The sequence below is a fragment of the Peromyscus californicus genome, unplaced genomic scaffold (genome assembly GCF_007827085.1).
Source record: "Peromyscus californicus insignis strain IS unplaced genomic scaffold, ASM782708v3 Scaffold_9__1_contigs__length_137607984, whole genome shotgun sequence".
Classification (NCBI taxonomy): Eukaryota; Metazoa; Chordata; class Mammalia; order Rodentia; family Cricetidae; genus Peromyscus; species Peromyscus californicus.
Genome location: NW_026294617.1, coordinates 12,904,337 through 12,928,233, shown reverse-complemented (window position 1 = coordinate 12,928,233; position 23,897 = coordinate 12,904,337). Strand labels below are relative to the sequence as shown.

The 23,897-nt window shown below is 40.2% G+C and overlaps 1 protein-coding gene and 1 non-coding gene across 2 annotated transcripts in view; one reads left to right on the top strand and one right to left on the bottom strand.

Moving 5' to 3' along the window:
- Positions 1-2,667: 2,667 nt before the first annotated feature.
- Positions 2,668-23,897, top strand: part of Gnb4 (G protein subunit beta 4) — a 234,267-nt gene continuing 213,037 nt past the window's right edge. The window contains exon 1 of the mRNA XM_052730263.1: positions 2,668-2,756. The gene's annotated coding sequence lies outside the window, so the exon portion shown is untranslated. The remainder of the gene's footprint in view (positions 2,757-23,897) is intronic.
- Positions 19,701-19,832, bottom strand: LOC128106798 (small nucleolar RNA SNORA70). The gene has a single exon (XR_008216846.1). It is a non-coding gene; the product is annotated as a small nucleolar RNA SNORA70 (small nucleolar RNA).

Sequence of the window (23,897 nt, the reverse complement as noted above, 5' to 3'; positions counted from 1 at the left end):
TGCAGTTTGTGAGCATGTTGTTTTTGTCACTGTGAGTTCATGTGTTCAACAGCCTGTGCAGAAATTGCAGGAACTGTTGCACTGCATATGTCTACTACCTCCAGCTCTGACAATCTTTCTGCCCCCTCTCTGCAATGATCTCTGAACCTTGGTGTGCTGGTTTGAATGAGAGTGGCTCCTATGGGCTCATATATTTGAATGCTTAGTTTAAAAGGATTAGGAAGTGTGGTATTTTTGAGTAGGTGTGGTCTTGTTAGAGTAAGTGTGGCCTTGTTGGAGGAAGTGTGTCACTGGTGGTGGGCTTTGAGGTTTCAAGGGCCCAAGTGTCTTTCTCTTCCTGTTGTCTACAGATCTAGATGTAGAACTCTCAGCTAGCATGTCTGCCTGCATGCAGCCATACTCCATGCCATGAAGATAATGGACTAAACCTCTGAAACTAATGCAAGCCCAATTAAATGCTTTCTTTTTATAAGAGTTGCCATGGTTATGTTGTCCCTTCACAGCAACAAAACACTTGCTAAGACACTTAGGGAATTGGGTGTTGTCTTACCTGGGCTTCTATTGCTATGGCAAAAATACTGACTAAAATCAACTTGGAAAGGAAAGGGTTTATTTGACTTACAATTCCATTAGATTGTCCATCACTAAGGGAAATCGGGAAAGGAACCTGGAGGCAGGAACTGAAGTAGAAAACACAAAAGAGCACTGCTTACTGGCTTGTTCCTCCTGACTTGTTCAGTTTTATTTCTTACACAACTCAGGACCACTGGCCCAGGAGTGGAACCACCCACAATGGGCTGTGCTTACCCACATCAATCATCAAGCCAGAAAACACCCCCACAGGCTTGCCCGCAGGTCAATCTGATGAAGACTAGCTTTCCATCAAAGTTTCTCTTCATTGATGACTCAAGCTCATGTCAAGTTGGCAAAAAAACAAGACATGTGTAATTAGAAGTCCTGTTAGAGCTGAGCACAGCATACTCTCGTATTCTAAGTATATTAACCAGGCATGGATCTTTGTATTAATTGCCATATACTATAATTAATCTAATGAGGGTTGAAAGATGTCCTAATCAATAGGTATCATAGTAAGGACTCAGAAGGCAGTTTATTATTTTGTCCATTTAGGAGAGTGATACTATGACATAGCCAGCCATGAGTTTTGGGCCCAGTTAATAGTACAAAGCATGAGTTTCATCTTATGGATCAGACCTTAAGTCCAATATAAAAGGGGTCGGTCACTTCTGCTGTGGGATAATGCTTTTGTACACTAGTTTAATAAAATGCTGAGTGGCCGGTAGCCAGGAAAGAAGTATAGGTGGGGCTAGCAGACTAAAGAAATACTGTGAAGAGGAAGGCTGAGTCAGGAATCACCAGCCAGACACAGAGGAGGCAAGATGACAAGGCAGAACTGAGAAAAGGTGCCAAGCCACATGGCTAAACATAAATAAGAATTATGGGTTAATTTAAGTGTAAGAGCTAGTCAGTAATAAGCCAGAGCTAATGACCAAGCAGTTATAATAAATATAAGCCTCTGTGTGTTTACTTGGGGAATGCGAGTGGAAGAGATTTGTCCCAACCACTGGCCGGGCAGGACACAGGAAAACTTCCAACTACACACTTCTGTAGTGTTTGTGTCACTATTCTACCAGTAGAGATATTTTGCCAGGACAGTTTTTACTGCAGCTCATCAAGTTCAAAGCTAGATAAGATTATTGATTACATTTTCCCCCTGTAGAATGCAAAGAGCCTTCAGCATTATGAAAGATAGCTGATAAGGATGAGAATTCTTGGTTGGCACCAGCTTGATTTCTCTATGTCCTATGAATCAAGTATGTGGTGTCTTCAGCAATAAAGCCTTCCCATTATGTTCTGGAGGGTAACCAAGAATAATGGCAATAGCCTGTAATGTTTGGGGGGGGGCAGGGGAGAGCTATGCAAACTCACTGACCAATGAATCAAAAAGAGGTACCCTATAGATGGCACTGAGTTATTTTATTTGATAACCTGTAGTGTCTGGGAAAAGCCTTTTGCCCCTGTCATGTAATTCATTTTGAACTTCTTTTTTGTATATGTTTTAGGAAGCTTCTATAGTAGCAGGTTTCTATATTAGTGTTTCTCTTACTGTGAAGAGACACCATGACCACAGCAACTCTTATAATGGCAAAATTTAATTGGGACTGGCTTACAGTTTCAGAGGTTCAGTCCATTATCCTTATGGTGGGAACATAGCATGCAGGCAGACATGGTGCTGGAGAAGGAGTTGAGAGGTCTACATGTTGATCTGCAGGCAGCAGGAAGTGAGCTTGCTTGTTCAGAGACCTTAAAGCCCATCCTCTTGTGGCACACCTCCTCCAAAAAGCCATACCTACTCCAACAAAGGCCATACCCCCTAATAGTTTCACTCCCTGCCAAGGATTCAAACACATGAGTCTATGGGGGCCATACCTATTCAAACCACCACATTCCACTCGTTGGTACCCATAGGCTTGTAGCCATAACATAATGCAAAAATGCATTTAATCCAACTTCAAAAGTCCCCATAGTCTATCACGGTCTCAATAATGCTTAAAAGTCCAAAGTTCAAAGTCTTTTCTGAGATTCACACAATCTCTTAACTATAATTCCCTACATATAAAATCAAAATTAAAAAAAAAAAAACAGCCGGGCGGTGGTGGCGCACGCCTTTAATCCCAGCACTCGGGAGGCAGAGCCAGGCGGATCTCTGTGAGTTCGAGGCCAGCCTGGACTACCAAGTGAGTTCCAGGGAAAGGCGCAAAGCTACACAGAGAAACCCTGTCTCGAAAAAACCAAAAAAAAAAAAAAAAAAAAAAAAAAAACAGATCACATACTTCCAACATATAATGGCACAGGATATACATTAACATTCCAAAATGGAGGAAAGGGAGCATAGTGAGGAAATACTGGACCAAAGCAAGACTAAAAACCAGCTGGGCAAACTCCTAACTCTGCATCTACATGTCTGATATTGAAGCACTCTTCGGATCTCCTACTCCTTTCAGCTTTGTGAACTGCAGCACACTTCTTTCTCTTGGACTGGTTCCACTCCCTGTTAGCAGAAGGTATCCAATGGCTCTGGAATCTCTACCATCTTGGGGTCTCCAAGGCCAGCCATGTTTCACCTTAACAGCTTCACATAATGACATCTCTAAGCCTCCATTCAGGGACACCTCTGACACATACCTGGCCTTAGTGGCTTTCCTTAGTTATGGAGGTAGATTTCATAACCTCGTTCTTCTATCATTGACTCTACAGCCAGAACCATGTGGCTGAAGCTGCCAAGTTCTGCTGTTTGCTGGGGCTGGAACATGGCCCCTTCATTCAAGTACCTCTTTACCAGTTTTCTATTTTTGTTGGTTGCCTTTACTGACAGACAACCTAAGCTTGGCTATCCTGGAACTTGCTTCATAGAAATCCACTTACCTCTGTCTCCAGAGTGCTGGGATTAAAGATGTGTACCACCACACCTGTACCTAAGATGTTCTTTAATTCCTTTTCACAAGTTGGAATCTAAGCTGGGTGGGGTCTTGCTCGGAGGTCACCATTCCCTTTATTCCATTTCTTAATCCATTTATCTCCTTGAACACAGGATTTAGCTTCATTCCACTTCCTGGTGACCCTTTTCTCCTCAATCTGTACATTTTGTATTTTTACCTGCTCAGCTTACTCCTTTTCTTTGTAAGTCTTCATAAGAGCCAACACTATATACAACAGAGTCTATACTAGGCTGTTTTAAGATTTCCTCTTCCAATTGAATTAATCCAAAACTCTTCACTTTAGCTTTGGGCAAACTTTTCAGACAAGGGCAAAAAGCAGCTACATTCATCACCAAACTATCACAAGAGTGCTATGTAGGCAACATACTAAAATTCTTCTCCTCTGAAACCTCTTGAGCCAAGCGTCCACAGTTTAAATTACTACAGCACCACTGTCTTCCATGATCCTACTAGTATGGTCCATTAAGAAGACTTAAAGCATTCCACTGCTTCCCTAACCCAAACTCCCAAAGTCCAAATTCCTCCAAACAAAAGCATAGTCAGGCCTATCATAGGAAGACCCCACTCCTGGTACCAACTTCTGTCTTAGTTAGAGCTTCTACTGCTATGAAGAGACACCATGACCATGGTAATTCTTATAAAGGAAAACATTTAATTGAGGCTGGCTTATAGTTTCAGAGGTTTAGTCCATTATCCTCATGGTGGGAAACATGGCAGTATGCAGGCAGGCATGGTGCTGGAGAATGAGCTGAGAGTTCTACATCTTCATTAACAGGCAGCAGGAAGTAAAAAATCCTAAGCTTCAGAGACCTCAAAGTCCACTCCCTAATGGCACACTTCCTCCAACAAGCCACACTTACTCCAACAAGGTCACACCTCCTAATAGCGCCACTCTCTATGGGCCAAGAATTCAAACACATGAGTCTATGGGGGCCATACTTATTCAAACCACTACAGTTTTCATATTTTTGTTTGTCTGTTTGTTTTTTATTTTTCTTGACAGGATTTCTCTATTTAGCCCTGGTTTTCCTGGAATTCACTTTATAGATACCAGGTTGGCCTCAAACTCAGAGATCCACCTGCTCTGCCACCTAAGTGCTGAGATTAAAGGCATGGCCATCATTCCCAACAAAACTCTTTGCTTGTGATTTATTTTTATTTTATGTGCATTAATGTGTTTGCCTGCATGTGTCTATATGAGGGTGTTGGATCCTCTGAAACTAGAGTTATAGGCAGTTGTGAACTGCCATGTGGGCACTGGGAATTGAACCCATGTCCTATAAAAGAGTAGTCAGTGCTCTTAACTGCTGAGCCATCTCTCCAGCCCCTCCACATGGTTTCTTAGCACTTGTAATCCATCTTCATATTCCCTCTTTTTCCTAGCCCTCCCATCTTCCATCCTATTTAATATTTCTGTTCAATTATTCCTCTTTCTATTTTCCTATAATCTGCATTCTATCCTTCTTTATTGAGACCACGTCCTGTGGCTCCTTACTAGTTCTCTGACTTCTATGAGTAGTCCAATTTAAGTGCACGTATCTAAAGATTTAAAACTAGTATCCACATATGAGAAAGAACATGCAGCATTTTGTCTTTCTGGGTTTGGGTTACCTCACACAAAATGATTATTTTCAGCTCCATTTACTTACCAGCTGGGGTGGTTTGAATGAGAAAAGCCCCTGTAAGCTCATATGTTTGAACGCTTGGTTCCCAGTTGGTGGAACTGTTTGGGAAGGATTAAGAAGTGGGACTTTGAGGTTTCAAAAGACTCTCATCATTTCCAGTGTGCTCTCTATCTTCCTCTTGCTTGTGGATCAAGATACAAGCTCTCACCTGTTCATACCACCATGGCTTTGCTTCACTATCATGGATGCTCACCCTCTGAAACTATACATCTAGTTAAATGCTTTCTTTGATAGGTTACCTTGGTCATGATGTTTTGTCACAGCAAGGGAAAAGTGACTAAGATAAAAATTGGTACCAGGGAATGGGCTATTACTGTAACAGGCTGGACCATGTGATTGTTTGTTTGTTTGCTTGTTTGTGTTTGTTTTTTGAGGAAAGTGGAAGACTTTGGGACTTTGGACTAGAAAAGTGATTGGATGTTATAAGTGTTACTGAATGGGCTATCCTCCTAGGAACTTGAAAGGCAGTGGTGCTGAGAGCAATGTACATTGTGGAGACCCAGTTCAAGAGCTTTCAGAGGGGAACAATTTTAGTAACTGGGCTAGGGACCATTCTTGTGATATTTTGGCAAAGAATGTGGCTGCCTTTTGCCATTGTCTTACAAATTTTCCTGAGGCTAAATTGAAAAGTAATGGAATTATTTCTTTGGTGGAGATTTCATGATAGCATAATATTGACTATGTCACATGGTTATTGTAATCATTCTTATGCAAGCCTTCAATGAAAAATAGCAAGGAGTGCAAAAAGAAATACAGAGTGTACAGTTTGAAAAGAAAAATATCACCAGGAAATTTAGTGTTAGTGCCAAGTGTTATGCTGAAAGAGATAAAGAGATCAAGATGAGGCCTGACTTGCATTGAGTGGGCAAGACCCCACCCAGCTAAGCATTCAACTTGTAAAAGCAAAAAGTCCAAAGAATTATCTGCTCCCCAAAAGCAACAACAACAACAACAACAACAACAACAACAAGAACCTGCTATAAATGTAAACCATTGAGACCAGGCTCCTTCCCAAGTGGGCAGGGAAACTTAGCATTGTTGTCCATATGGTTTTAGCTTTAGAGTCATGAAGGAAACTCAAGTAAAACAATTGTAGGATCCTTCTCTAAGGTTAAGGAGAATGGCTGATGCCATATACATGGCAGGGGAGTCTCCATATGGAGGCCATGAGAGGTCATTGCCTGAAGCTGTGGAAGTTAAGCCTGGGTTGAGTTGAAGACCCCATGATGTTAGAGATATCAGAGTCATGGGATATTGGCCATATTGTCCACACGGGGAGTGGGCCCAGTAAAAGAGAGAGAAGTATGTGGTAGTCTGCAAAGCCAGTAGGGGCAGAGCATCTAAAGCTTTGACATCAGAAATGGAACTACAAGAGTTGGAGTTTCCTGCTGTGATTTGGTCTCATTTTGGTCTGGTGTTTCCTCACTGTGCCCTGTTCCTCCCTTTTGGAATGGTAATGTGTATTCTGTGCCACTGCATGTTGTGAGTTTGTAATTCACATTCTGATTTCATAGGGGGTTACAATTCATAGATTTCCTTGAGGGTGAGAAGAGATTTTGGCTTTGGACTTTGAAACAGTGTCAAGACTGAAAGGCTTTTGAACTTGGACTAAATAGATTTTGCATTATGATGTGGCCATGAACCTACGGAGTGGAGTATGGTGATTTGAATGAGAATGGCCCCATGGGCTAATATGTTTGAATACTTGGTCAGATATTGGGGAGGGATTAGGAGATGTGGCCTGTTGAAAGTGTGTGGGAGAATTCCTGCTATGCTTGGCCTGACTCCAGAGAGTAGCACCTAGCCCTAATCCATCTTTTGTTTAGTAGATACCTTTTGTTTTTCTTGTTGCCCTATGTGGATCTTGACTCAGAGTCTCCCAAGGATACAAAGTCTATGCAAAATTTGGTACAGGAACCCCAGAAAACTGTGGTACCTGATGCATCAAGAAACTTTCACTTGGCATTGTATTTTTGGGGAGTTTCTTTCAGTTTGTTTTGAACATGTGAAAATCAATTGGCTAAAGTGTAAATATGGAGAAGAATAAAAATGCCCTGGGCAAAGGGAAAATGCTTCAGTCCTTACAAACTGGATCCCCCTGCAGCCACAAAGGCTAGATTCATTCTTAAGGTGCCTCTGAGTCTTCATTCAACAGTCTGGTCCTGAGTGAACCCACACACACTCACTGCGACAAAGGTGTGTCACTGAGGGCAGACACCATTCCAAGTTAGGTCTGTCTACCTTCTACTTACAGATTAAGATGTAAATTCTCAGCTCTGTTTCCAGTCTTGTAGAATAATTCTGTTCTGAGTGGCCCATGAATTTAACATCTGCTTTACAAAAGGTGAATGCATCCCATATAAAGCTATTGCTTCCTTAAATCTCTTCAAATCTAACATTTCTATAGGATCCCAGTTGTTAATATTCTGACCCGCCCCTTGGGGCTGCCCTGCAACCTGACATAGAAGCCTCTTCTTAAGGAAAAACTCAGTCCCTTCCCTCTCTCTCTCTCTCTCTCTCTCTCTCTCTCTCTCTCTCTCTCCTCCCTTTCTTCTTTTCTCTTCATCTCTCTATTATAATAAACTATTTCCACATGGATGTAGCATCTGGGTTGCGAATGTCACCTGCCAGCCCACCACAGCATCTGCCCAGCATGCCAGCATGTTTCCCTGCATGCATAGGATACCCTCAGGGTCCCTGAATAATATATCATAACACCAGTTAACTTCTGAATAGCCTTGGGGGTACCTATCATCTGGTGGTCATTCTTTCTTTCATTTGTATTTTATTTTGGTTTTTGAGACAGGGTTTGTCTGTGTAACAGCTCTAGCTGTCCTGGAACTCCCTCTGTAGACCAGGTTGGCCTTGAACTCATAGAGATCCACCTGCCTCTGCCTCTGCCTCTGCCTCTGCCTCTGCCTCTGCCTCTACAACAGGAAAATCTCAGACTCACTCAAAGGGCTTGGGAAGAGTTCCTCAATCCAAAAAGGGCCAAGACTCTCTCTAAGCCCCACCCTGCTACTTCCTGTCTCTCTATCTATCTGCAGTCCTCCAAAACCTCCATGGTTAACTTTGGTCAGCTAGTAACTATCTCTGGCCTCTGATTCAAAGCAAACTTTATTGGCAGTCTTGGGAGTGTCAGAGTGTGATCAAAATATCACACAACAATTACCTGAGTAAACAGGAAGTACAGAGCGAACAACTTCCAAAACTATAGAAATGACAGAAACAGCTGGCTGCCTGGACAGTCACCCAAGATTCCTCTGCAATGTTTGGGCATCCATCTTTGACCTACAGGCCTAGAATACATGGCAGACTTTTCTATGAAGCAAGAGTTTTGACCTTGCCTTGACAAAGTTTGGAAGTTGCTTTCTTTTATGTCCTACAGGTATAATTTGGACAGCATACTGTCAGCATTTGAGGCAAGGACAGTTTCTTTCCCAATGGCTAACTTTGCCACAATGAAAGCAAACTCCTTATGGAGCTTCCTCAATGCCCATCATCTTTTTTTGAAATAAATTCTGCTGCCAGGAGTAGACGTGTCTCACTGTCATGAAAAGCCTTATGTTATTAAAACATTTTAAATGCCATATTCTGTAGGTCTCTGAAGTATTTAAAGTCCATCTATATATATCTCTGTTTGACCTTGATAAAAAAACAAAACATGACTACAGGTTTGATTGTTATAAATAACTAACTATTAAGCTATCTTTCTTTATTATCCTTAATAGCTTTCAAGGACTAGAAGTTTATATTACTTTTTAAATGAACTGCATAGGTACAATACCTTAAACAAGAATAGAAACATATATATATATATATATATATATATATATATATATATAGTATGTTAAAGCCAAAAAACCTTAAATTTGTATTACCATTCTCTCTGTCTCTCTGTCTCTGTCTCTGTCTCTCTGTCTCTCTCTGTCTCTCTGTCTCTGTCTCTGTCTCTCTCTCTCTCTCTCTCTCTCTCTCTCTCTCTCTCTCTCTCTGATCCAAGAGGGCAAGAATCTTTCTAAGCCCCACCCTACTACTTCCTGTGTCTCTCTATATGTTCTCAGTCCTCCAAAACTTCTATGCCTAATTTTGGTCAACTACTAGCTAGCTCCACTCTCTGATTCAAAGTAAACTTTATTGGAAGTCTTGGGAGTGTCACAGTGCAATCAAAATGTCCCACAACAGTCAAAGGCCATTGTTCCCCCCACACAGGTTTGTCAGTTAACCATTTTATAGGTAAGGCTGTTGGTACCTTTGAAAGACCAACAGTTGTTGTGCCCTACTTATGAACAACCTGAACAGTTTGTGACTGTTCTTGGTAACATCTCTTAATATTTTTCTCATAAGTATTCTTTATTTTATGGTTTGTTTCTGAGATTGGAGGAATGTCAATCTGTGTTTTCCATTGCTGCAACAAATCACATCCCCATAAATTCATGGCTATGTTAGCCACAAAGGCTTTAATTTTGCTATCTGTCCTTCTCACCCTATACAATCCACCCCACCTTGTACTTTGTTTTACCTGAGATAAAGTTCCAGTCCCTAGATGCTGAATATTTACCTCCTGAAGAGGCCAATCTGGATGCCAAGATTTTTGGTGAAAGTATTGTTACAACTGTACCTGTGTCTACCAAACCTTCAATTACAATGCCATTTATTTATATTTTTAGCTTTGATCTCTGATCATTTATAGCAGTTTGCCAAAATACTTGGTTTTTGGCCTCTCCTGAATTTTTGTTTTATCTACTAAAACTGTTCTGTCCATGATCACATCGAGAGCAGTGTTGTTTTTAACAACAGGCATTAAGTCTTTTAATTACTCTATGGATGAGTTTCTCCAGTGTGGACAGGGAATGATTGAATCAAATTTGATGTTGGTACCTGTGGCAGGATCCCCATGGTATTTTCCAGTGGCAAAATGTTACCGTGCCTGTCCCTTGTTGATCTGCATTTACTAGTCCAGTGTCAGCCTTTGCCACACCCTCTGTGTAATCCAGAAGGCTGGGGCCTTCCATTTGGATTATCTCTAGAAAAAAGCATTGTTTCTAGGAAAACCCTGTCTACAATCCCTTTTCAGATGACCTTGCTTACCATAACTAAAATATCTGACATTTTGATTTTTATTACTTCTATCAGAGTAGCATCATAAATATGAGCTCCAATATCAGCTGTATTTCTAATCCATTCATTTATTGGTGCTGATCTTGCCTTTATAGGCCTAATCACCCTTTTGCATTCTGAATTAGCATTTTCAAAAGCCAAAGGTTCAATTAATATTTGTCTGACTTCTGGATCTGGTACTATTCTATTTATAACTGAAGTTAATCTTTGCAAAAAAATCAGTGAAGGCTTCTTTTGGGCTTTGTATAATTTTAGTAAGTGACTCAGAACTCTTTCCTGATTCCTCAACCTTGTCCCAAGCGTTTAAAGCTACTAAATGACATAGCACCAAGGTATAGTCATCAAATTCAAGCTGCTTTTGCAATTAAGCATATTGACCTTCACCTAACAACTTATCTTGGGAAATATTAGTAATGCTAGCCCTATTTCATTGTTCCATGGCCTAACTTCTTCTTTCCACCATGTTTGCCATTGTAACTGAGGACCAGCTTCCAATATTGCTGTTGCCAAATCTTTCCAGTCTTGGGGAATAATTCTATTCTGAGTTGCCCATAAATAACATCTGCTTCACATAGAGTCTCCACATGCTTTCACATACCATATGAAATGATCACTTCCTTGAATCTCTTCAAATCTGACATTTCTATAGGATTCTAGTCAATTTCTGCATAACCTTGGGATGCCTATCATCTGCTGGCTGTTCTTTTATAGTAACTGGATAAACTAAGGTTGGTTTTCTAATAACTTCGGACCACTCCTCTTCAGTTACATCATGCAGTGATATGGTAGGTTCTTGTCTAAATTCCTCTGTATCTGAATATTTTTCTTATTTTCATTAGTGGATCTTTCTAAGACATATCTTATCAATAGTAAGTCTTTTAAGGCTTATATCTTATCGATCAATTTTTCATATTTGGCACAGTTATCAAACTACTTTTTAAGGATAAAATATGTACTTTACCAAACTGATAGTTTAAAAACTCAGAACAAACAAACAAAAAACAGTAAGGCCAAAAACATAGCCAAATAAAATGAAGCAAAAAGCTCACAAATAAACATGGAGTCTGTGTTGTGTTGACCAACTACTCCAGGGCATGGGGCCTGTTTTGGGATGTGGTTAATATATATTTCATTGGAGAAAACCAATTTTTCCTTTTCCAGGAGGCATCAATTGCAAATAGCTTCTTGGTTAGGGCTGGGACTTGTTGCCCACTTCTCCTTCTTAGGGCTGGGACTTTGTCTGGCCAGAACCTGTGTGGGTCTTTATGTGTGCTGTCTCAGTGTCAGTGAGTTCATCTGCGTATCAGTCCTGTTGTGTTTGGAAGATGCCATTTCCTTGGTGTCATCCACTACCTCTGACTCTCGGAGTCTTTCTGTCTCCTCTTCCACAAAGATCACTGAGCACTAAAGGGAAGGTTTTGATAAAGACATCCTACTTAGGACTGGGTGTTCCAAAGTCCCTTACTCTCTACACACTGTTCAGTTGTGGGTCTCTGTGTTAATTACCATCCATTAAAATAAGATGTTTCTCTGATGAAGGTTTAACAATACATTGATCTATGTGTATAGCAATTTATTAGGCATCATTTTATTGCTGTGTTCCTATAACAGAATAATAGTAGGATATTGAGATATAGAGATAGATAGACAGTTAGATAGATAGATAGATAGATAGATAGATAGATAGATAGATACTAGATACTAACCCATTATCAGATTACAATTTCTAAACAATTTTTCCCATTCTGTAGGCTGCTTCTTTGCTTGAATGATGGTGTTCTTTGCTGTACAGAAGAAGCTTTTTAGCTTCATAAGATCATGTTTATTAATTGTTGGTCTGAGCACCTTTGCCAATAGTGTTCCATTAAAAATGTCCTTTCCTGTGCCAATGAGCTAATTCCTCGCTTTCTCTTCTATCAGATTCAGGTCCTTAGGGCTTTTGTTGAGGTCCTTGATATATCTGGAGGTGAGTATTGTGCAAGGTGATAGATATGGATATATTTGCATATTCTCCTTCATGCAGCTATCCAGCTTTACTGGCACCATTTGTTGAAGACAGTGTCTTTCCTCCTGTGTGTATTTTTGCTTCTTTGTTAAAAATTAGTTGTCCATTGGTATATGGACTTATATTGGTGTGGTCTTCAATTCAATTCCATTAGCAATGTATCTGTTTTTATGCCAATACCATGTCATTTTTAATTACTATAGCTCTGTAAAACAACTTGTAATAAAACCTGAGATTGATGATACTTCCAGAAGTTCTTTTATTGTTCAGCATTGTTCTAGCTATCCTAGGTCTTCTGTGTTTCCATATGAAGCTGAAAATTATTTTTTCAATTTATCTGAAGAATTAGGCTAGAATTTTTATGGCGATTGTATTGAATCTGTAGATTGCTTTTGGTAGGATGGAAATTTTCACAGTATAACTCTTATTTTAATCCATGAGCATGGTATATATTTCTAGTTTCTGGTGTCTTCTTCAATTTTTTCATTCAGTAGCTCAAAGTTTTTATTATATGAGTCTTTTACTTGTTTAGTTAGAGTTGCCTCAAGATGTGTAGATGGAACATTTCTCTCCTGCCTGCCTGTTCCCAAATACCCAGCAGCTGCTTCCCAAATAATTGACTCGAGGCTTAATATTACTTATGAATGCTTGGCCAGTAGCTAAGGCTTATTACTAACTTGCTCATACACTTAAATTAACCCATAATGACATTCTCTTCTAGCTTCCTCTGCATCTGGCTGGAGACTCCTGACTCCACCCTTCCTCTTTCCAGCATTTTTGTTTTGTTTTGTTTTGTTTTTTTCCGAGACAGGGTTTCTCTGTGTAGCTTTGTGCCTTTCCTGGAACTCTCTTTGGAGACCAGGCTGGCCTCAAACTCACAGAGATCCGTCTGGCTCTGTCTCCGAGTGCTGGGATTAAAGGCGTGCACCACCACCACCCAGCCTTCTTCCCAGCATTTTTATTTTGGTTGCCCCACCTACACTTTCTGCCTGGCTACTTGCCAATTAATGTTTTATTAAACCAATTCAAGTGACAAATCTTTACAGTATACAAGAGAATTATTCCACAGCAAGATGTTTTAATTTTGTGAGGCTATTGTGAAAGGTGTTGTTTCCCTGATTTCTTTCCAGTCTGTTTGTCATTTGTATATAAGCAAGCTGATTTTTTCCGTGTTAACTTTACTTAAGGCTTCTACCTTATAGAAAGTTTATCAGCTGTAGACATTTCTCTTCGTTCAGGTTGCTGTTGTCTGTTGATGTTGGCTTGCTGTAAATTGCCATTATTATGGTGAGATATGCCCCTTGTATCCCTAATCTCTCCAGGACATTTATCATGAATGGATGTTGGATTTTATCAACATCTTCTCTGAATCTAGTGATATGATCATGTGGTTTTTGTCTTTCAATCTGTTTATATAGTGGTGTGATAGCTTAAATGTAATAGGCCTCCATAAACTCATAGGGAGTGGCACTATTAGGAGGTGTGACTTTGTTGCAATTTGTATGAACTTGTTGGAAGAAGTGTGTCACTGTGGGGTGAGCTTTGAGGTCTCATATATGCTCAAGCCATGCTCAGTGTCCCAGTTCACTTCTTATTGCCTTTGGATCAAGATGTAGAATTCTTGGCTCCTTCTCCAAAACCATGTCTGCTTGCATGCCACCATGTCACACCATGATGATAATGAACTAAACCTCTGAAACTGTAAACCACCTCATTAAATGTTTTCCTTTATATACAAATTGCTGTTGCCATGGTCATGGTGTCTCTTCACAACAAAAGAAACCCTAAGAAAGGCGAATCATTTTTATTGATCTTCATATGTTGAACCAATCCTGCATCTCTAGGATGAAGCCTACTTGATCATGGTAGATGATCTTGTTGATGTGTTCTTGGATTTGGTTTGCAAGCATTTATTGAGAATTTTGGATCTATATTCAAAAGGGAAATTGGTCTGTAATTTTCTTTCTTTTTTGGGTTCTTGTATGGTTTAGGTATCAGGGAAATTGTGGCCTCATTAAAAGAATTAGGCAATATTCCTTCAGTTTCTATTTTGTGGAATGATTTGAGGAGTATTGGCATTAATTCTTCTTTGAAGATCTGGAAGAATTCTGTACTGAATCCATCTGGGCCTGGGATTTTTGTTTTTGTTTGTTTTGTTTTTGGTGTGTGTGTGTGTGTGTGTGTGTGTGTGTGTGTGTGTGTGTTGGTTGGGAGACTTTTAATTACTGCAGTTTATTTCAATAAGAGGTTATAGGTCTCTTTAAATTATTTATTTCATCTTCACTTAATTTTGGTAGGTTGTATTTATCATGAAATTCATTCATTTCATTTAGGTTTTCCAGTTTAGTGGAATACAGATTTTTAAGTATATCTTAAAATTCTCTAAATTCCTTTGGTAGTCATTGTAATGTCTCCCTTGTAATCGGTAATTTTATTAATCTGGATCTTCTCTCTATGTTTTTGGTTCATTTGACTTAACGTTTGCCAATCTTGTCAGTTTTTTCAAAGAATAAACTCTTCATTGCATTGATTCTTTGTAGCGTTCTTTCTGTTTCATTGATTTCAGCCCCAAGTTTGATTGTTTCTTCCCATCTATTCTTTTTGGCCATTATTTCTTCTTGTTTTCCTAGAACTTTCAAGTGTGTTGTTAAGTTATTAATATGAGATTTCTCCATTTTTTAATATAGGCATATAGTACTATGAACTTGCCTCTTAGAACTGATTCCATTGTATTCCATAGGTTTAGGTATGCTGCTTTTTCATTTCCATTCAGTTCTAAAAAGTTTTAAATTTCCTTCCTGATCCAATTTTCATTCAATAGTGAGTTGTTTGGCTTCTATGAGTTTTTATACTTTTTGTTGTTGTTCATATCTAGCTTTAATCCATGGTGGTCAGTTAGGATGCAGGGTGTTATTTCAATTTTCTTATATCTGTTGAGATTTGCTTTGTGTCCTAATATGTGGTCAAATTTGGAGAAAGTTGCTGAGTTGCTGAGAAGAAAGTATATTCTTTAGTGTTTGGGTGGAATGTTCTGTGTCTGATTGATCCAATTGAGTTATGACATTATTTAACTCCAGCATTTCTCTGTTTAGTTTCAAGTATTGAAGTCATTCACTATGAACTGTGTGTAGTGGTTTGAATGATAATGGCCCCCACAGGCTCCTGTGGTTGAATGGTTGATCCCCAGTTGATGGAACTGTTTGGGAGGGATTAGGAGGTGTGGCCTTGATGGAGGAGATGTGTCACTGGGGGGTGAGATTTGAGGGTTCAAAAGTCCACATTTCCAGTTAGTTCTCTCTCTCTCTTTCTCATATCATATGTAAGCTCTAAGCTAATACTTCAGTGCCTGCCTCCTGCCATGCTCCCTGCCCTGATGGTCATGGTGTCTCTTTCACCCTCTGAAACTGTAAACTCCCATTAAATGATTTCTTCTGTTGCCTTGGTCATGGTGTCTCTGTTTTTACTTTCCTTCCTTCCCCATCTCTTCTGATTAGTTTTAGTTTAAAGTCTATTTTGTCATATATCAAAGTAGATATACCAGCTTGCATCTTGGGTCCATTTGCTCAGAACATCTCTTACATTCTTTTCCCAGAGATGATGTCTGTCCTTGGTGATGAAGTATGTTTCTTGGATGCCACAGAACGATAGATTCTGTTTTCTAATCCAGTCTGTTAGTCTGTGTCATTTTATTGGGGAATTGAGACCACTGATATTGATTATTAATGAGCAGTGTTTACTGGTTACTGTTATTTTGTTGTGCTGTGGAGTTTCCCCTCTTTTGCTTAACTGTTCTGGGATTATTTATTCATTGCATCCTCTTGGGTGTAGTTAACCTTTTTAGACTGAAGTTTTCCTTCTAGTACCTCATGTAGAGCTGGATTAGTGGACAGAAATTGCTTAAATTTCTTATTGTGAAATGTTTTTCTCTCCCCATCAATTGCAATTGATGGTTTTGCTGGGTATAGTAGTCTAGGCTGGCAACAGCAGTCTTTCAAAACTTGTAGAACATCTGTCCTAGGCCTTCTGTCTTTCACAGTCTCCCGTGAAAGGTCAGTCATTGTTCTAATTGGCCTGCTTTTGTATGGAACAAGTTATTCTTCCCTTGCAGCTTTTTTGTTTGTTTTGATTTTCAAGATGTGGTTTCTCTGTGTAGCCCTGGCTGTCCTGGAACTCACTCTGTAGGCCAGACTGGCCTTGAACTCAGCAATCCACCTGCTTCTGCCTCCTAAGTGCTGGGATTAAAGGCATGTGCCACCACTAACCGGCCCCCTTGCAGCTTTTAATATTCTTTCTTTGTTCTGTACATTTAGTGTTTTGGTAATTATATGTTATAGGGTGTGGCAGTTTGAATGTAACTGGCCCCTATAAGTTCATAAGGAGTGGCACTATTGAGAGGTGTGGCCTTGTTGAAGGAAGTATGTCACTGTGGAGGTGGGTTTTGAGGTATCCTTTGCTCAAGCTTCCCTCAGTGTGACACTGAGACCACTTCTTGTTGCCTGCAAGATGTAGGACTCTCAGCTACCTTTCCACCACCATCTGCCTGCATGCCACCATGCTCCCCACTAATGGACTGAACCTCTGAATAGTAAGTGAGTCACCACAATTAAATGTTTTCCTTTATAAGAGTTGCCGTGGTCATGGTGTCTCTTCACAAGCCCTAACTAAGACATGGGGAGTTTCTTTTCTGGTCCTGTCATTTGGTGTTCTGTATGCCTCTCTCATTGGTATGTGAGAGAAAAAACAGAAGCGTTCAGGATAGTATAGGTTGGGCATTTAATATTGAAGTTTATCATTTACCTTTTCACAAAGCATGGTGTGGTAGTTTGAATAAAAATGTCTCCCATAGGCTCATAAATTTGAATGCTTAGGGGGTGACAGTATTTGTTGGAATAGGTTTGGCCTTGTTAGAGAATGTGTGTTACTGGGAGTGGGTTTTGAGGTTTTAAAGGCTCAAACCAAGTGTAGTGCTCTCTCTTCTCACTGACTTTGGATCCAGATGTAGAACTCTCAGCTCCATCTCCAACATCATGTCTGCCTGCATGCTGCCATGCTTCCCACCAAGCTACTAATGGACTAAAGCCCTGAAACTGTGAGCAAGCCCCAACTAAATGCTTTCATTTACAAGAATTGTCCTCATCATGGTGTCTCTAGAACACTGACTAAGACACACAGAGTGTTCCATGGTGCTATGGTTGGGGAGATTTGACTTGTAAGGCTCAATCATACCTGTTGAAACCTGGGGGACTGGACAAATGGAAAACACCAATGTAGACTTCTTGACATAATCAAATGACAGACATTCTACCAGAGGGAGGTGAACCCAGAGCCATTTCTTCCACCAACACTCCTGAAATCAAGATGCCCTGAACATTTGTGCACTGTCAACCTGTATGGGAGAATAAAAGATAAAAATCACAGTATACACTTTCTTATTTAGTACTATTCATGACTCTGTTAAACCACAAACCATATCTAACTGATGCAAGCATGAAGACTTGATACAAGAGATCCATCACAAATTGCCCCTTAACCTATCAACATAGAAGTCCAATCAGCACAGTGAACAACCTGTTACACATCTTGGCTGGCACTGAAGAATACTAACAATCGACTACTCTGTTAAACATGTCTCCCATTTAAACACATATCAGTATATAGCATTTACCAGCTTTCTAACTTGGTCCAAGACAAGGTCCCTGCAATGGTATAGTGCTGATCAGCATAAACTGGCAGCACCTACCTTGTTTATGATGATCTGATGAGAATGGAAGAGTTGATGGTAGGGACCAATGAGAACTTCATCTGGAAAAGAAACCCGGACACCCATCAGTAACAAGCTATACATGCTGGCTCACCCAGTCTTGAAGGATAGACTCAGTATGTAATAATGAAGGAAGATTGTTGTAGAATATTATTTTAAGATGGGTTATATTTGTTTATGCTGTGAAACATTTGTTTAATGATGCAAAGATGTGTTACATTTTTCTATGTTGCATTTGTTTAACTCTGTGAAGCTGTGTTATTTTACCTGTCTAAAACACCTGATGATCTAATAAAGAGCTGAATGGCCAATAGCAGGGCAGGAGAAAGGATAGGTGGGGCTGGCAGGTAGAGAGAATAAATAGAAAGAGAAAGCTGAGAGGAGAAGAAGAGCAAGAGAACAAGGAGAGGAGGATGTTAGGGGCCAGCCACACAGCCACACAGCCACACAACCACACAGCCACACAGCAAGCAACAATAAAATTTATAGATATGTTAGGTATACTTTCCAGATCATATAGAAATATATTTTAGATAGATAAATGGTCTCCAAAGACCTATAAAATATGGCATTTAAAATGTTTTATTAACCTAAGATTTTTCATGACAATGAGACATATCTGCTCCTGGCAACACCAATTTATTTCAGAGATGATGGGCATTGAAGAAATTCCTTATGGAGTTTGCTTTCATTGTGACAAAGTTAGTCACTGGACAAAGAAACTACTCTTGCCTTTGACTACTGACAATGTGCTATCAGACTGGACATGCAGGACATACGATAAAAAGACTGATGAACTTTGCCAAAACAAGGCAGGGCACTCCTTCAAAATTCCTGCTTCACAAAAGAACCTGGCAGACATTCTGCAGGACACACAGGAAAATAACTGACAAACTTTGTCAATACAAGGCAGGACAGTCATTCAAATTTCCTGTTTCCCTGAGAAGTCTGCCTGATACTCTAGGCCTGTAGGCTGAAGATGGATGCCCCAGCATTACAGAGGAATTTCAGGTGACTGTCCAGGCAACCAAATGTCTCTGTTGTTAGATAATATTACATCCTTCTGGGTCTTTGATGGAGTTAAAGACTAGATAGATATAATTACAGTTTTCCTTAGTTATGACAAAAAAATAAATTAGATATAAAACTTTAGATTCACTAAGATAGGATAGATAATACATTGCTTTCTCTAAATATACTGACTGTAGATGAACAAAATATTGTAAATGTAATTCTTGATAACTGTTTTTGTTATGTATAGTTTTATTAAATATAATTACAGTTAAAAACCTTTGTTTTTATTTAGAAAAAAAAGAGGGAAATGTTAATAATGAGCCTCCATGTGTGATTTATTTGGGAGCTGGGTGGTGGGTCCCCCAAAAGAGTAAAAGATAAAAAACAACAACAACAGAGGACTGCAGGCCAGAGTTGACTCACCCATGACTGTTGGCTCCAAGCCTATGAACACAGTTGTCCTGCCAGTCTGTCTCTCTGAAGAAGGTGAAGAAGCTGTCTCCTCCTTCAGTGGTAGTGCCACTCAGCATCTGGCTCCCAGGCTAGATGTCATGTTCCAGGTAGTAGAGCTCCCAGAAAGCATTACTATCCTCTGAAAAGCTCTCTCAGGTCCCTAGGAACAACTCATGAAACAGCAGGCTATGTGCACCAGCAAGGGGGCTGCTGCCTGCAGCCACTGCACACCAGGCCCCATGAGCAAAGGAGTCTGGCTTTGTAACTGGCTGCAGAATATATGAGTCTCCTTTATGAGTGTTGTGGTTTGAAAGAAAATGCCTCCCAATGGGAGTTGCAATATTAGGAGGTGTGGCCTTATTGGAGGAAGTGTGTCACTGTGGGGATGGGCTTTGAGGTCTCTTTTCTCAAGCTTCACTTAGTATGAGTCAGTCAACTTCCTGCTGCCTTCTGATTAAGATGTAGCACTCTTAACTTCAGAACCACATCTGCCTGCATGCCTCCATGCTCCCTGTCATGATGATAATGGACTGAACCTCTGAAATGGTAATTGAGTGATTCTAATTAAATATGTTCTTTAAGAGTTGCCATGGTTATGATATGTCTCTTCACAGCAATAAAAAATAAGACAATGAGTGACAGTCATTACCTTGAAATCATCTTTTTATCATAGATTTAACCCCATTATTAAACTTGCCAGCTCAAAATATGTTCATCACTTTTGATCAGCTCACACACACACACACCATTTTTTTTCTTTTGATTTTCTTGTTTGTTTGCTTGTTTGTTTGTTTTTGAGACAGGTTTTCTCTGTGTAGTCCTGGCTGTTCTGGAACTCATTTTGTAAACCAGGCTGGCCACAACAATCAGCCCCTATGATTTCACAGCTTTTGTAGAACCTGAAAGTGCCTTGTATTACTATTTAACATCCTTCCCTTTATATAAGCAATATGTTGATTTGGATGTAAGTTGATCTTGGTCACAGTTATCCAGTTTTCCATTATGGTAACAAAGTACCTGAGGTAATCAATTTAAGAAGACAGAGATTTATTTTCATTCATGATAAGAGATTTCACAAATGATTAGTTGTGGGGGTCTCTGCAACCTTCACAGCAGAGCTACAAGCCGAGGGAGGCAAGAAGGCAGTTCAGCACAACACAGGTCAGTAGACAGTGTTGGTTCAAACTTCGGGAGTCTGACCCTGAGTGGTTTATTTTAGGCCTATATAGACTCAGCACAATCTGGTGAAAACTATTCTGATGATGATTATCTCAACCCCATGTGCACAACAAAGCACACCTAAATCTCTTTGAGGAACAAAGTAAACTAAATACAGATTAAATGTGACTATATCAAAACTCTTTGGAAAGTATATGTGACATCTTTCATAAAGAGAGGTTCTATATGTTGGCTGGAAGAGGGTCTGGTACCAGAAAGTCTCCAGCTACACAGACTGTGCAAAGGCCACCAGGCTAGAAAACATGTCCATTCCAGCCTTCTGGGCAGAAAAGGGTTTTGCATTCCTTCCCTTGAAGGAACAACCCCATGAGCTTAACATTCCAGGTTCCCCTAGAACATGTCTGTAAGCACAAAGACTTCCATGCCACCTATAATTAATTAGTCCTGTTGCCTTTGGGCCTGTGGCAAGACAGTATATTAATCATGGAATTACCTGGAAAGCAGGCAATGGGAAAAAAAACCAGGCATGGGAAGCAGGTGTTCCCCTTACAGCAACAGGGAAGTGAAAAAGAAGAGGCATATCCAGGTCCAAGTGAGGCAAGCAAGCATAAGGAATAGCATAGCAACCTGGGGCTCTTCTTGTTCGGTACCTTATGTGCCCTTTTCTAACAATGTACTTGAAAACCTAAGACTCTCACCCATGTACACACACTCTTCTCTGAACAAAGCATCTAGCCACCTGTCAGCAACCCAGAACCCCCATCTGCATCATACTTCACTTACCTACTTAAAACAAGTAGGACAAACAATGGGTACTTTCTTCTCCCTCTAGCAATCATCAAACAGTTTCTATTCAAGCATATTACCAACACATTCATGATGCCCAACGAGGTGGCAAGAGTTTCCACCTAAAACCTGAGAAAAGATTCTAAAATGAAGCTAAAAACAGCTTCCTAATTGTCTCTTTCAAATGAGCGGCAGCCTGCCGGTTTGAGCTACTGGCGGGTTTCTAGCATGCACGCTTGATCTGCAGTATGGCGGGAATGAGGCCTCTGCAAGTGGCACATTAAGCTGCGTGGTGGATTTAGCCTTTGCTAGTACAAAACAAAAAAAGAGGTTTCTGGGCTACACGCTGCTTGGATAAAAGCATAGACCCAAGATAGCTCCCAGAGCTGGTGGTAAACATACCACCGCCATGTTGGGAAGCTGAGGTGGGCGGAGCCAGCAGCCATAGCGCCGTTTCAGTCTTACAAATGTTGCAGTTTAAAGCAATAGATTCACAATAAGACAGATTCAGATGTAATAGTTTACAATGTGTGTAAAAGATACGTAGGCTTGAAAGAGACAGAAAAGGTGATATATACAGTTATATAAACAAATACATAGTTTTAAAAAATAAAGTCTTTAAAGAGACAGTAAAATTAATATAAAAAATAAGCCACGTAAAGATGAATATTACACAGAGAATCTGGATTGTGTTGTTTTTGGGATTTTTAACTGCAGAAAAACATTTGATCGTAAAAGATGTTGAGTTAAACCAATATGTATATTTTAAAGATACCTTGACTTCAAAATTTGGATATAAGGATGTGTTGCTTTGGAAAGCAGGCTCTGCTTTTGTTTCCACAGAAAGCAAGAGGCTATGGATTTGTTCCAGATTAAGATACATCAGGTTTGACCAGCCAAGACCCCTTGAAAGGTCTCCGATGACACCATGGCCCAGATGATCCAACATCCAGAACGGTTTGAAGGCAACTGGCTCAGACAATATAGCCTCATGGACTATTCCATAATCCTAAAATTTTCTTTATGTCCCCATAAGATACAGCACCCCCCTCCAGCAGGAAGTAGTAAGAGAAGCTACGCCCAAATTCCCAAATTATATGTAATTTTACTTTGTTAAAGTTAAAACCTTCCTTTTTGAAAAAAAAAAGGGGGGGAGTGCTGTGGGATGTTCTGTATGGCAAATGTGTTGCTCTGATTGGTTAGTAAATAAAACACTGATTGGCCAATAGTCAGGCAGGAGGAAGTATAGGCGGGACAAGGAGGAGAAGAATTCTGGGAAGTGGAAGGCTGAGTCAGAGACACTGCCAGCTGCTGCCATGACTAACAGCATGTGAAGATGCCGGTAAGCCACAAGCCACGTGGCAAGGTATAGATTTATAGAAATTAATTTAAGATATAAGAACAGTTAGCAAGAAGCATGCCATGGCCATACAGTTTGTAAGCAATATAAGTCTCTGTGTTTACTTGGTTGGGTCTGAGCAGCTGTGGGACTGGCGGGTGTCAGAGATTTGTCCTGACTGTGGACCAGGCAGGAAAACTCTAGCTACACATTCATCTAAGAGGGCAGGAGAGTTGATCCAGCCTGAACTGGTCTTGGGTGCTTTACAACAGAGCAAACTGTGTCCTCTAAGTGAGGTTTTAGGGAGAATCAACTCAACTATTTACCATCTCATGCTTATGCATAATTAGATATGCTGTTGTGGAATATTATTTTAACTATGTAAAGATGTGTTACATTTGTTTATGCTGCAAAATATTATTCTGTGTAGAGGTGTGTTACATTTGTTTAATGATGTAAGGATGTGTTTAATTATGCAAAGATGTGTTGCTGTTTCACTTTGCCTGCCTAAGGCACCTGATTGGTCTAATAAAGAACTGAATGGCCAGTGGCTAGGCAGAGAAAGGATAGGCGGGGCTAGTAGGCACATAGAATAAATAGGAGAAATTTAGGCTCCAGAGAGAAACCAGAAAGGGGGAGAAGAGGAAGAGGGGACGCCTGGAGCTGGAAGCTAGGCTGTCACCAGCCAGTTAGACAGACACAAAAAGCAGGAAAGTAAAATATACAGAGGGAAGAAAGGGAAAAAGCCCTGATGCAAAATGTAGATAAAGAGAAACAGGTTAATTTAAGTTAAAATAGCTAGCCAGAAATGAGCCTAAGCTAGGCCAAGTCTTCATAACTAACAGCAAGTCTCATGTCATGGTTTGGGAGCTGGTTGGTGGCCCAAAAGAAAAAGCCTGGTAGAGAACCACCCAAACTAGACCCCAAGTCACTGAACTCCCGTCTCTGAACCCAATAAAACGTAACCACAATGAGTGTCCTCACTCCTATGGCAGGCTGTGAGTCTCAACAGTGTATCTGACCTGAACTGTCACCT